This window comes from Ambystoma mexicanum, unplaced genomic scaffold, assembly GCF_040938575.1.
Source record: "Ambystoma mexicanum isolate Mex_15411 unplaced genomic scaffold, UKY_AmexF1_1 Mex_scaf5, whole genome shotgun sequence".
NCBI classification, from domain to species: Eukaryota; Metazoa; Chordata; class Amphibia; order Caudata; family Ambystomatidae; genus Ambystoma; species Ambystoma mexicanum.
The window spans coordinates 5,329,832-5,341,193 of NW_027182466.1; positions in this window are offsets into that span (position 1 = coordinate 5,329,832).

An 11,362-nucleotide genomic window follows, 5' to 3' on the forward strand; every position below is an offset into this window, starting at 1 on the left:
GACTCTCAGCCCAAAGGAATATTTAAAATTCACTCTGTGTATCCTTATGATTCAAATGAGACAGTGTGCTGCCATCAAGAGGATTGCATAATATTTAATTTAAATGAAAATGAAACAGGAAATCAGCCCATTGAAGTGGAAGCTGATATGCCAAAATATTTGAAAGTGGCAGCTCTACAAAAAGACACAGCCACACAGTTAGAGGAAAGCGCTGAGATTCCTTTACCAGAAGAGTTTCCAGAATTTTCCAGAATGGTAGAAGAGCAGATCTCCTTAGCGGATGCATGTGACAGCGATGAGGATCGACGCAATCTGAGGGAAATATTTATGGAGTTTAAGGATGTATTTGCAAAAGATGCTTATGATTGTGGTTTAACTGATTTACATGTGGCCACACTACCAGAAGGTTGTAGCAGAAATCCAGTGTTTGTACGCCAGTATAGACTACCGCTGGCATGTTTAGAATCATTGGCAGAGATTATTAAAAATTTGGAATCACGGGGAATAATTAGGCCCATTGATAGCACATCCAATACGCCTATTTTAGGTGTGTTAAAGCCAAATGGTCAATGGCGGCTGTGTGCAGACTTAAGAGAGTTAAATAAAAGAGTACCAGTATCTAGATGGCCACTACCATTCATTGATCAGGGCCTAGCTCAGATACATGGTTCAAATGTATTTACCACGTTAGATCTCACATCTGGATATTGGTGTGTGCCATTGGCAGAGGAGATACAACACCTATTTTCCTTTACATTTGACAGGACTCAATATGCCTGGCTTAGAGCTCCGTTCGGGTACATCAATAGTGGGAGTGAATTTGGCATATTTTTGAGAAAGGCCATGCCGGATGCAGCGGAAAGAGGGACAATAGTTTATGTGGATGATGTCTTGATAAAAAATGAAAACCTTAAAAGCCATTTTGATGAAATAAGACATGTGCTTGGCCAATTGCAGAAAGCAGGCGCCAAAGTATCTTTGCAAAAAGCACAATGGTGCAAGAAAAAAGTGAACTTTCTAGGGCATGAAGTGACTGAACATGGGCTAAATCCACAAAGGAAGAAAATAGAGGCCATACAAAGATTAAAAGATCCTAAAAATGTGAAAGGAGTAAAAAGTTTATTAGGGATGACAGGCTATAACAGAAAATTCATTGAGAATTATGCAGAAATCACTCAACCATTGACTAAACTGCTTAAACTAAATACTCCCTGGAGATGGGAAAGAGAGCAGTCTGATGCAATGGCTAGATTGAAGGAATGTCTTGTAAAGGCACCATGTTTAGCATACCCCATAAAGGACAGGGATTTCTTTATAGAAATAGGCTTTTCTGAACATTGTATGTCAGCAGTGTTATCACAAAAACACGATTTGAATCACAAAACCATTGCATATGCAAGTAAGGCATTTTCCCAAGTTGAAATGAAATTTAATGAATGCGAAAAGGCCCTATTAACCACTGTGTGGGCGCTACAACATTTCCGCCCCATTGTTCAGGGAGAAAAGGTGATTATTGAAACAAATCATCAACCTTTGCAATTTTTAGAGAGTAAAAGAATTAGATCAGGCAATCTAGCGCAATCCAGAATCACTTCATGGACACTGGCATTACAAGGTTTTCCCGTAGAAGTAAGATATGGACAAAATAAAAAGAGCCCAATTGCTCAAGGGTTAGCTGACTTACATGACTGTGCAGCTGAACAAATAACAAATGAAATGGATGTGGAAGCTAGTTTACAGGAATTTGAACAATCACCACACAAAGCTTTTGATGAAAAAACATGCAAGGATTTGCCAACTGTATATGTGGATGGTTGTGCTTTTCACATTGAAAATGACAGTAATAAACAATTAGTGGCAGGAATAGGAAATGTCTGGTTGAAATGTGAAGGCGTTCCTAGTATAGGGATGAGGATTGGAGATAGGAGCAGTCAGGTGGCGGAATTGGCAGCCATCTATAAAGCAATTGCTACTGCAGTTGATAAAAAGTTCAGTGAAATTGTCCTGGTGACTGATTCTGACTATGCACGGAATAGCTTTGTGGAGTATTTGCCTGGTTGGAAAGCAAGAGGCATGGTTACATACAACAAAAAGCCACTTAAACATGGAAAAATGATACAAGCCATAGACAAATTGGTGTCAGAAAATAATTTAACAATATACTGGAGAAAAATTCGTGGGCATTTAAAAACACCAGGAGAGGATAAGGAGGGAAATGATAAGGCAGACCATCTGGCTAAGATTGGGGCTGTGATGGGAGAATTGCTACCTATTGATTATTTAATGGGTGAAATACAAATTGATGCAGTCACACGTTCTAAAGCACCAAAGGAGGTAGATCAACCGGTGGTGCAGTGGAGTCATGACACGCCAGACCAAGATTTGATTGAGGCACAAAAGAATGATCAAATTTTGGGAATCTATTATAATCATTTGATAGATCCTGAACAAAATCCTTTAACAGAAAATGATTGTATGGGAAAAGAAGAGTTGAGGGTGTTATTAAAGAAAAAAACACGAATTAGATTACAGGATGGGCTCATGATTAGAGAGTCCATAACAGGGCAAATACAGTGGGTAGTGCCCCTTTCATTCAGAGGACTAATGCTACACCATGCACACGATGCCATAACTGCAGGCCATAGAGGTTCACAAAAGACATTAGAAATACTAAAAGATTATGCTTACTGGCCACATATGTCCCACGATGTGGAATTATATACTAGAGGATGTCTAGTATGCGCCCAATTTAAACCTGCTTCACCAATGCATAGAGCACCATTGATGAAAAGAGGCCTAACTCTCCCATGGTCAGATTTGCAAATAGACTATGTAGGTCCTTTAAAAAGGTCGAGCAGGGGACACCGCTATATTTTGAGTGTGGTATGTTTGATGTCAAAGTGGATTGAGTGCATTCCCGCACCAGATTGTAGTGCGCAAACAGCAGCCACATTGCTGGTGAACCATGTGTTCTCAAGGTTTGGGTTGCCACAAAGAATTGAGTCAGACAGAGGAAGTCATTTCACAAGTACTCTAATGAGTAAGGTATGGAAAATACTAGGTGTGAAAAGGAAACTACATATCGCATATCGGGCGGCGTCTTCAGGTACAGTTGAAAGAAGCAATAGGTCTGTTGTGGATATTTTAAAGAAATTTGTGGCAGAAGCAGGTTCCAGCTGGGATTTGCGTTTACCATTGGTTTTGATGGCAATCAGGTCGACTCCTGCCAAAGCAACAGGTGTTAGCCCCCATGAGGTCTTAACAGGTAGGAAAATGGTGTTACCACAACACCTACTATACAGAACACATGAGCAAACTCTAGTGAGTGCATCCACAGTTCATGAATATATTGATGAACTGAGGAGGCATTTGCAACATGCATTTGCTTTTGTGCAGAGAAATCTGGAAAGAGCTGCTGACAGTGCTAAGTCATATTATGACAAAAAGACATCAGTAAAGGAATACAATGTAGGGGATCAGGTGTACAAGTTTCATTTTGGAAAAAGTAAACAGAAAAATTCTAAATTTCTGGCAGCCTGGCAGGGGCCATTTCGAATTATAGATAAAGTCTCTCCTGTAGTGTATAAAATTTTGAAAAATGAAGGTGAAACAGCAATAGAGCAGTTTGTCCATGTAAATCAAATCAAACCATGCCATCCCAGACATGAGATCAGGCAGCTTGAGCATGTGGAAACGGATAGAGTCCCTTGGATGAAGACCAAAAGATGCCTGCCTCCAGGTGGAGGTGAAGACAAAATAACCGGAATGCCAAAAGAGATGAATACTGTGGATTCAAGATTGCCAAGATGAAAGAGTACTCGAATGAACCGAATAACATCGCTGGTCGGGACATACCAAAAGAGACAAAACAAAAGTTCCGGCATATGAAGTTCCACGTATTTATTATTTTAATTATTTATTTTAACTTGTTATATTACTTATTTGTTTTAGTTAGTTGTTTTATTTCATTGTTTTTAATTGACTTGGAAAATTTAAACTTAAAGTAATGCCACTTCCACTGAGAAGGCAAATGTGGAACATTTTATGGACTTATGGACTCAGATGAAATATTGATTGCAAATTTTCATTGATGCACATGAATATTCATTTTGTTGGATTGATATATTGTATAAAAAAAAAAAAAAAAGAACAAGTTGTTTTTAGAGATTGGCTTGGATTATAGCCAAGTTCTAAAAACAAAAGGAGGGTATATGTAAGGATATTTGGCATGTTACAGCACAGAGTACAGCACTACTGCACAAGTAGCATTTGTTTTGCAGCACCACCACAAGGGTGCGGTGCATTGCTATATGGGTTAGCAGATTAACAAGGAAAGACAGACTATTCAGTCAAAAACGATTTTAACATATAAGATGCAAATCTATTTTTACAGTTAAAAGCACACGTGTTCATTTAAAAATACACACTATTTTTCACCTGAAATGCCTATATTGCTAGAGACACATTTGAAAATTAACAGCTAACATATTAACCATTAACCTGACTAATAAAACCTTATTTTAATATAACTCACTAATAAAATGTGTTCTCTACTGCAGAATTAGGCATACTTTGAAAACCAGTTAAATGAGTGTGCAGATTTTTTTTTTCCTCTCTTCTCTGCCTGATTATCCGTGTTGTTGTGCACAGTAACTGCAGGAGGAAGGAAGTCAGATTTGCAACAATTGCAAATGTATAAGCGAAGCTATTGTTGAAGAGTAGGAGGATGAGAGATGATGGATTTCATTGGAACACGTCATAAAGAGGGCTGAGAGGAAAGTTTTAGTGGGCAGTAGCAGGGAAAAAGACAGGCAGACATCTTTCTGCACTACTGGGGAGAAGACCTGGCTGTGGGGGTGTCCTGCTGCAGTCGAGACTGGGGAAAGCTGAAAGAATTACCTTTCCACTGGCAGAGGCAGTCCTATCTGAAAAAGCTGAGAATTCCAGGCAATGACCCCGGCTTGAGAAGGCAAGCGTTCATTTTTGCTGGAGTTAAGCCAAGAGAGCCACATTCACAGAGAGAAGCCTCTGAACAGATAAGGTAATTACCTAACTGGGGGAGCTGTGTGTGTGCACGAAAGCATGCAGTCAGTGTAGAAAAATGAAAGTCCCGTGCGTGTCTTAATCAAGTGATAATGTTGCAATTTAAGTTCTGTTCTCCGCCACTATAATTGCAGTGTGTCATAGAAAATGCTTTTACTGTACCATTTTATTTATTTCTGTAAAGAATGAGATCATGTCTAAATGCAACTTTTATAATACAGAAAATATTTGAAAACAGACGGGTGGTTTATTTTCTATTTACCATTACAATGCCAATGATGTGGGGAGATTTTTAAACAGTGCAATGGTCATTTTAAGACAGATGTGTGCATGTCAGAATCAGTATGAATAATTGTGAGTGACTGTAGTATAACTTGTTGGAGGTACATGAGCCAACGGGAAGAGAGACTCTCTGAACATAGCTCCCTACCGTATATAAGGTAGTGGAAATTACCACAAGACTACCACATATAGCTCTCTGTCGTAAATAAGTCAGTGAGTTTGCCCATGGTGGCGCACCAACACTATCACTGGAAATTGTGGTATCTCTAGAATGCAGGTCTGAGGTCTCTCTAGTGATCACACGAAAAATCTAAGCGAAGATAAGGGATTCTGGACATTGGGGCCACAAATAAAACAAGGGAATTATGCTCACCAAAATACCACCAACCACGTATACCAAATATGCAGGTCTGGGTGCTGAAATAATGCATGTCCATTGTATTATTGTTGCACATGGCCAAATCTGAATACAAAGAGTGATTATTGCTAAGTTATTTTTCGGCGGTAATAAAATACCGTCAGGCCCCAAATCTCCACAAAATACCCTACAGATCCCTGTTCCAACATTCAATTCCGTACTCACCAGAACCCGCAGCCCATCAGGAAGAAACTCCAACCTCTGTGCACGTACGTCACAGAACACTCAGCACCAAGTCCAACCCAGCCTCACTTCAAGGCTACGCCGCCTCAGGGCAAGATCACTGCCCGCAACACCTGACCTTGTCCCTAGCACCCCCAACCTGCCCATACTCCGTGGTCATCGCATGAACGCATCCCTGTGCTCCCGCCATGCCCACCTGCAATGCAACATCCCTTCACTTCCGGTCATGGACAAGTCTACTTCCTTTAAGCACAGAAAAAAAACAGAACTCCTAACCACCGCCGCAAACCTCCATGGTTCACCCATTTATACTAAACACCATACCAGCGCTCCTAAGCCCGCTATCAGGTCTGTAGCCACAGCCAAGTCTGCACCTACCACTGTTGATATGCCTTGCACTGCTGATGTGCCGGCGCCCCCTGCTCATGTGCCATGCATTACTGTTGTGCCTGTACCTTCTGTTGATATGCCTTGCACTGCTGATGTGCCTGCGCCCCCTGCTCATGTGCCATGCATTACTGTTGTGCCTGTACCTACTGTTGATATGCCCTGCACTGCTGATGCCCCTGCTCATGTGCCATGCATTACTGTTGTGCCTGTACCTACTGCTGATATGCCCTGCACTGCTGATGTGCCGGCGCCCCCTGCTCATGTGCCATGCATTACTGTTGTGCCTGTACCTACTGCTGTTATGCCATGCACTGTGCATGCGCCCATTGCCAACCCCATTCCTGCAACCCCCCTCAAATGCGCCTTGATTAACTGCAGATCCCTCACTGCCCACTCCCTTGATATCAATGATCTCATCATTCTCAACAACCTAGACCTTCTATTCCTCAGTGAAACCTGGCTTTCCGATGCCTCAGGACCTGCCCTCGCCCTAGCTATCCCACAAGGATACCTCATTTACAGACGAGACCGCTCCTCCCACAGAGGTGGAGGGGTCGCCGTCATTGCCAAAGATTCCCTCTCTGTTGGGATAATCCACAAAAACCTTGATGATAGCTCTGACTACCTCCTCCTAAAACTTAAGCTCTCCCATAACCACACCATAGCATTTCACCTCATCTATCGCCCTCCAGGCATCTCCTATGAATTCCAAGAAGCCCTCACCCATTCAATCACAAACAACCTCAAGAAATCATCTAAAATCCTGCTCCTCGGTGACTTCAACCTGGGCCTTAACGACCCCAAAGACACCCACGCCAAAGCTTTAAAAAATACGCTATCCACCCTTGGGTTCACACAGACCATTTCGAGCCCGACCCACTCAAAAGGCCGTACCCTTGATTGGGTCGCTCACCACAACTGCCCTATCAGCCCCACCCTAATCACTCCTCTGCCATGGACCGATCACCATCTCATCTCCTTCAACATCAACACCTCTAGAGACTCTCAACCTCCCACTACACCTCTCCCTGCCGCCCTCACGCGCAGCGTCAAACTCCTCACCCACGACAACCTCTCTCAGCCCCTCAATGTACCTGCACTGCTTCCCCCTTTCGTGAATGACCCAGTTACCCTCGCCAACGACTTCAAAAGGGTCCTCTCCCATGCCGTTAATATAGTAGCTCCCCTCACTCTTAAAAAAGAAAAGAAAAATAAACACTGCAATGCCTGGTTCACCCAGGACCTCTTTCAGATGCGAGGGAAAAAACGAGCGGCACTGACCACCTGGCGCAATAACCCAACAGAAGCCACCCATCTAGCATTCAAAACCTCCTCTAAACGCTACAAAGCTGCCATTACTGAAGCTAAGGCAACGTCATTCAATGCCAGAATCTCCTCTGCCAAATCAAGAAGCCGCGAAATCTTCTCCATATTCAGAGAACTGGAGACACCCCCTTCTCCACCCTCTCCAATAGTGAAGGATGGATCCTGGTGCAATGCGATCCAATCTGCAATGCTTAATAAACTTGAAACCCTACAAACCAAAATACTCAACCACCAAAAGGAGATATCCAAGCTAATAACCAACAGTCATTCCACTCCACCGACCAAGCCTCCTAACCCCTCCCCCCAGTTCGATTTCAGAGACATAAGTGTCTCAGAGGTCATCTCTCTCCTCCAAATCATCAAACCATCCAACTGCAAGGGGGATGTATGCCCAGCGCAAGTAATTAAAGACTGTGCCCCCTCATTAGCCCCTATCATAGCCGCTTTCATCAATGCCTCCTTTCACTCTGGCGAAGTCCCACTAAATCTAAAGGAAGCCTGGGTTCGCCTGCTCCTCAAAAAACCCTCACTTGATCCAGCCATCCCAACAAACTACAGGCCAATCACCACTGTCCCCTTCCTACTGAAAATTCTGGATAAAGCAGCCTACCTGCAAATACAGAAATTTCTAGAGGACAACCATCTCCTTGGCCTTAGGCAATCAGGGTTCCGGCCACGGCATGGAACCGAAACAGCTCTCCTTGACCTGAAGAATCAAATTGATGACCTTAGAGACTCAGGAAAGCCTGCTCTCCTCTTGCTCCTCGACCTGTCGGCAGCATTTGACCTAGTCAACCACAAAACTCTCTGCCAGCATCTATCGTCAATAGCGAACTTCTCAGACAATGCCTGCAAATGGATAGAATCATTCTTGAAAGACAGATCTATGAAGGTCTTCTCAGACTCCTCTTCTGCCGACCCCAGCACCATCAAGTGTGGCGTCCCGCAAGGCTCATGCACGGCCCCCACCCTCTACAACCTCTTTACAAGGCCCCTGTTCAAAATCCTCGACTCCATGGGCATCTCGTATACTAACTATGCGGATGACACCCAGGTACTTATCCCCCTCTCAGGTGACTACACATCTGACCAAAATACATTGAACGCAATCTACTCAACAATTCAAACCTGGATGGCAGAAAACTGGCTCTGCCTTAACAGTGACAAAACTGAGCTCCTGCTGGTTGGCTCACCGTCCACCCTAAATAAACTAAACAAACAGTACTCCTCCTTCGTCATAGACAGTATCCCCATCACCGTCTCCCAGTCCATCAAAACCCTTGGAGTGTACCTTGAACCTGACATGTCCATGAATAAACAGGTCAACGCCATAACCTCCACATCCGCCTACTACTCCAAACTCATCAATGCGACCAGACCATTCCTGACCCAACAAAACTGTCTCACCATCGCTAGAGCCATCATTGGCTCGAGACTCGACTACTGTAATGCCCTATTCATTGGTACCACTGCCAAGAATATAGCCAAACTCCAAACTGTTCAGAATAACGCGCTCAGAGCTGCCACAGGCCTCTCACGCAAAGACCATATCTCTGAACTCAGAAGACAAGTCCACTGGCTTCCTGTCAAGCAAAGAATTATCTTTAAAGCCTTGGCCTTAACTCACAAATGTCTCCATGACCTTGCTCCTCCTTACCTAAGCCGCAGGATTACCAAACCCATCTCTCAAAAACCATCTAGACTACAATACTCTAACCTCCTGTCTATCCCTAGGACTCACAAAGCGCGTGCGGGCGGCTCCAGCTTCCCATCAGTTGCCCCCACCCTCTGGAATGCGCTCCCTCCGCACCTCAGAGCCATTGAATCCCACACTGCATTCCGCAAAGCCATCAAAACTAACCTCTTTGTCTGAACTCTCAAAACCTACCTGCAACGCACTGTAACCTGTAACTACCCAAATGTTTTCAAGTATTTTTTTCTAGGGCGGCTTCAATGTAACCCTCAAGTAAGCACGCTTAACCACTGTTCCAGCGCCTCGATGTCTGCGGGCTGTTTGTGCGCTTTACAAATTCAAATAAATAAATAAATAAATAAATAAATGAGATATGATATCTGAATACTTCTAATACCAAACGTGAGATTCTTCCGATAACATGAGATGTGATATCCAAATCCTTCCCCTTCCAAACCTGAGACCCTCCCTTTAGCATGAGATGTGATATCCAACTCCTTCCTATTCCAATCCTGAGACCCTTCTGATAGAATGAGATGTGATATCTCAATGCTTCTAATACCAAACCTGAGATCCTTCCGATAGCATGAGATGTGATATCTCAATGCTTCTAATACCAAACCTGAGATCCTTCCTATAACATGAGATGTGATATCCAAATCCTTCCTCTTCCAAACCTGAGACCCTCCCTTTAGCATGAGATGTGATATCCAACTCCTTCCCATTCCATTCCTGAGACCCTTCTGATAGCATGAGATGTGATATCTCAATGCCTCTAATACCAAACCTGAGATCCTACCTCTAACATGAAATGTGATATCCAACTCTTTCCCCTTCCAAACCTGAGAGCCTTCCTATAGCATGAGATGTGATATCCAAGTCCTTCCCATTCCAATCCTGAGACCCTTCCTATAGCTTGAGATGTGATATCCAACTCCTTCCCATTCCAATTCTGAGACCCTTCCTATACTCTGAGACTTGATATCTCAATGCTTCTAATACCAAACATGAGACCCGTAATATAACATGAGATGTGATATCCAAATCCTTTCCCTTCCAAACCTGAGACCCTCCCTTTAGCATGAGATGTGATATCCAACTCCTTCCTATTCCAATCCTGAGACCCTTCTGATAGAATGAGATGTGATATCTCAATGCTTCTAATACCAAACCTGAGATCCTTCCGATAGCATGAGATGTGATATCTCAATGCTTCTAATACCAAACCTGAGATCCTTCCTATAACATGAGATGTGATATCCAAATCCTTATCTTCCAAACCTGAGACCCTCCCTTTAGCATGAGATGTGATATCCAACTCCTTCCCATTCCAATCCTGAGACTCTTCTGATAGCATAAGATATGATATCTCAATGCTTCTATACCAAACCTGAGATCCTTCTGATATCATGAGATGTGATATCTCAAAGCTTCTAATATCAAACTTGAGACCCTCCCTATAGCATGAGATGTGATATCCAAGTCCTTCCCATTCCAATCCTGAGACCCTTCCTATAGCATGAGATGTGATATCTCAATGCTTCTAATACCAAACCTGAGACCCTTCCTATAACATGAGATGGGAATATCCAACTGTTAGGAAAGATTTCGTAATTGTAGGTAATTTTCCTTCCATGTGGCAACCCCTAAACTTTTTGCTGTTGTTTTCACCTTGTTCTTGACTTTGCCAGAGAAGTGCAGCCTTCTGCCGCACTCCTCTGGGCTTTCGCTCCTTTCTTACGGGGAAACTGACATGCCCTTAAGACAGTCAGTACCGGGGAACGCTGTTTCCCGTAGTTTCTTTTATCGTGTTGCGGGCTTTAGTGCAACATGACACAAGAGGGCACTGTAAGCTAAGTTACAGCTCTCTTGGGTCTCTAGCCTTCTACAGGCCCTAGATACTCTTTTAGGATGGTATTTGATCGGTGCAAGTCATTCAGGGACTGGAATGGTGGCAGCGATCGTTTTGTTTATTTTGAGCTCCTTTTGGCGTTCTGAGCACGTTTTTCGCACTGAACCCAAAATGG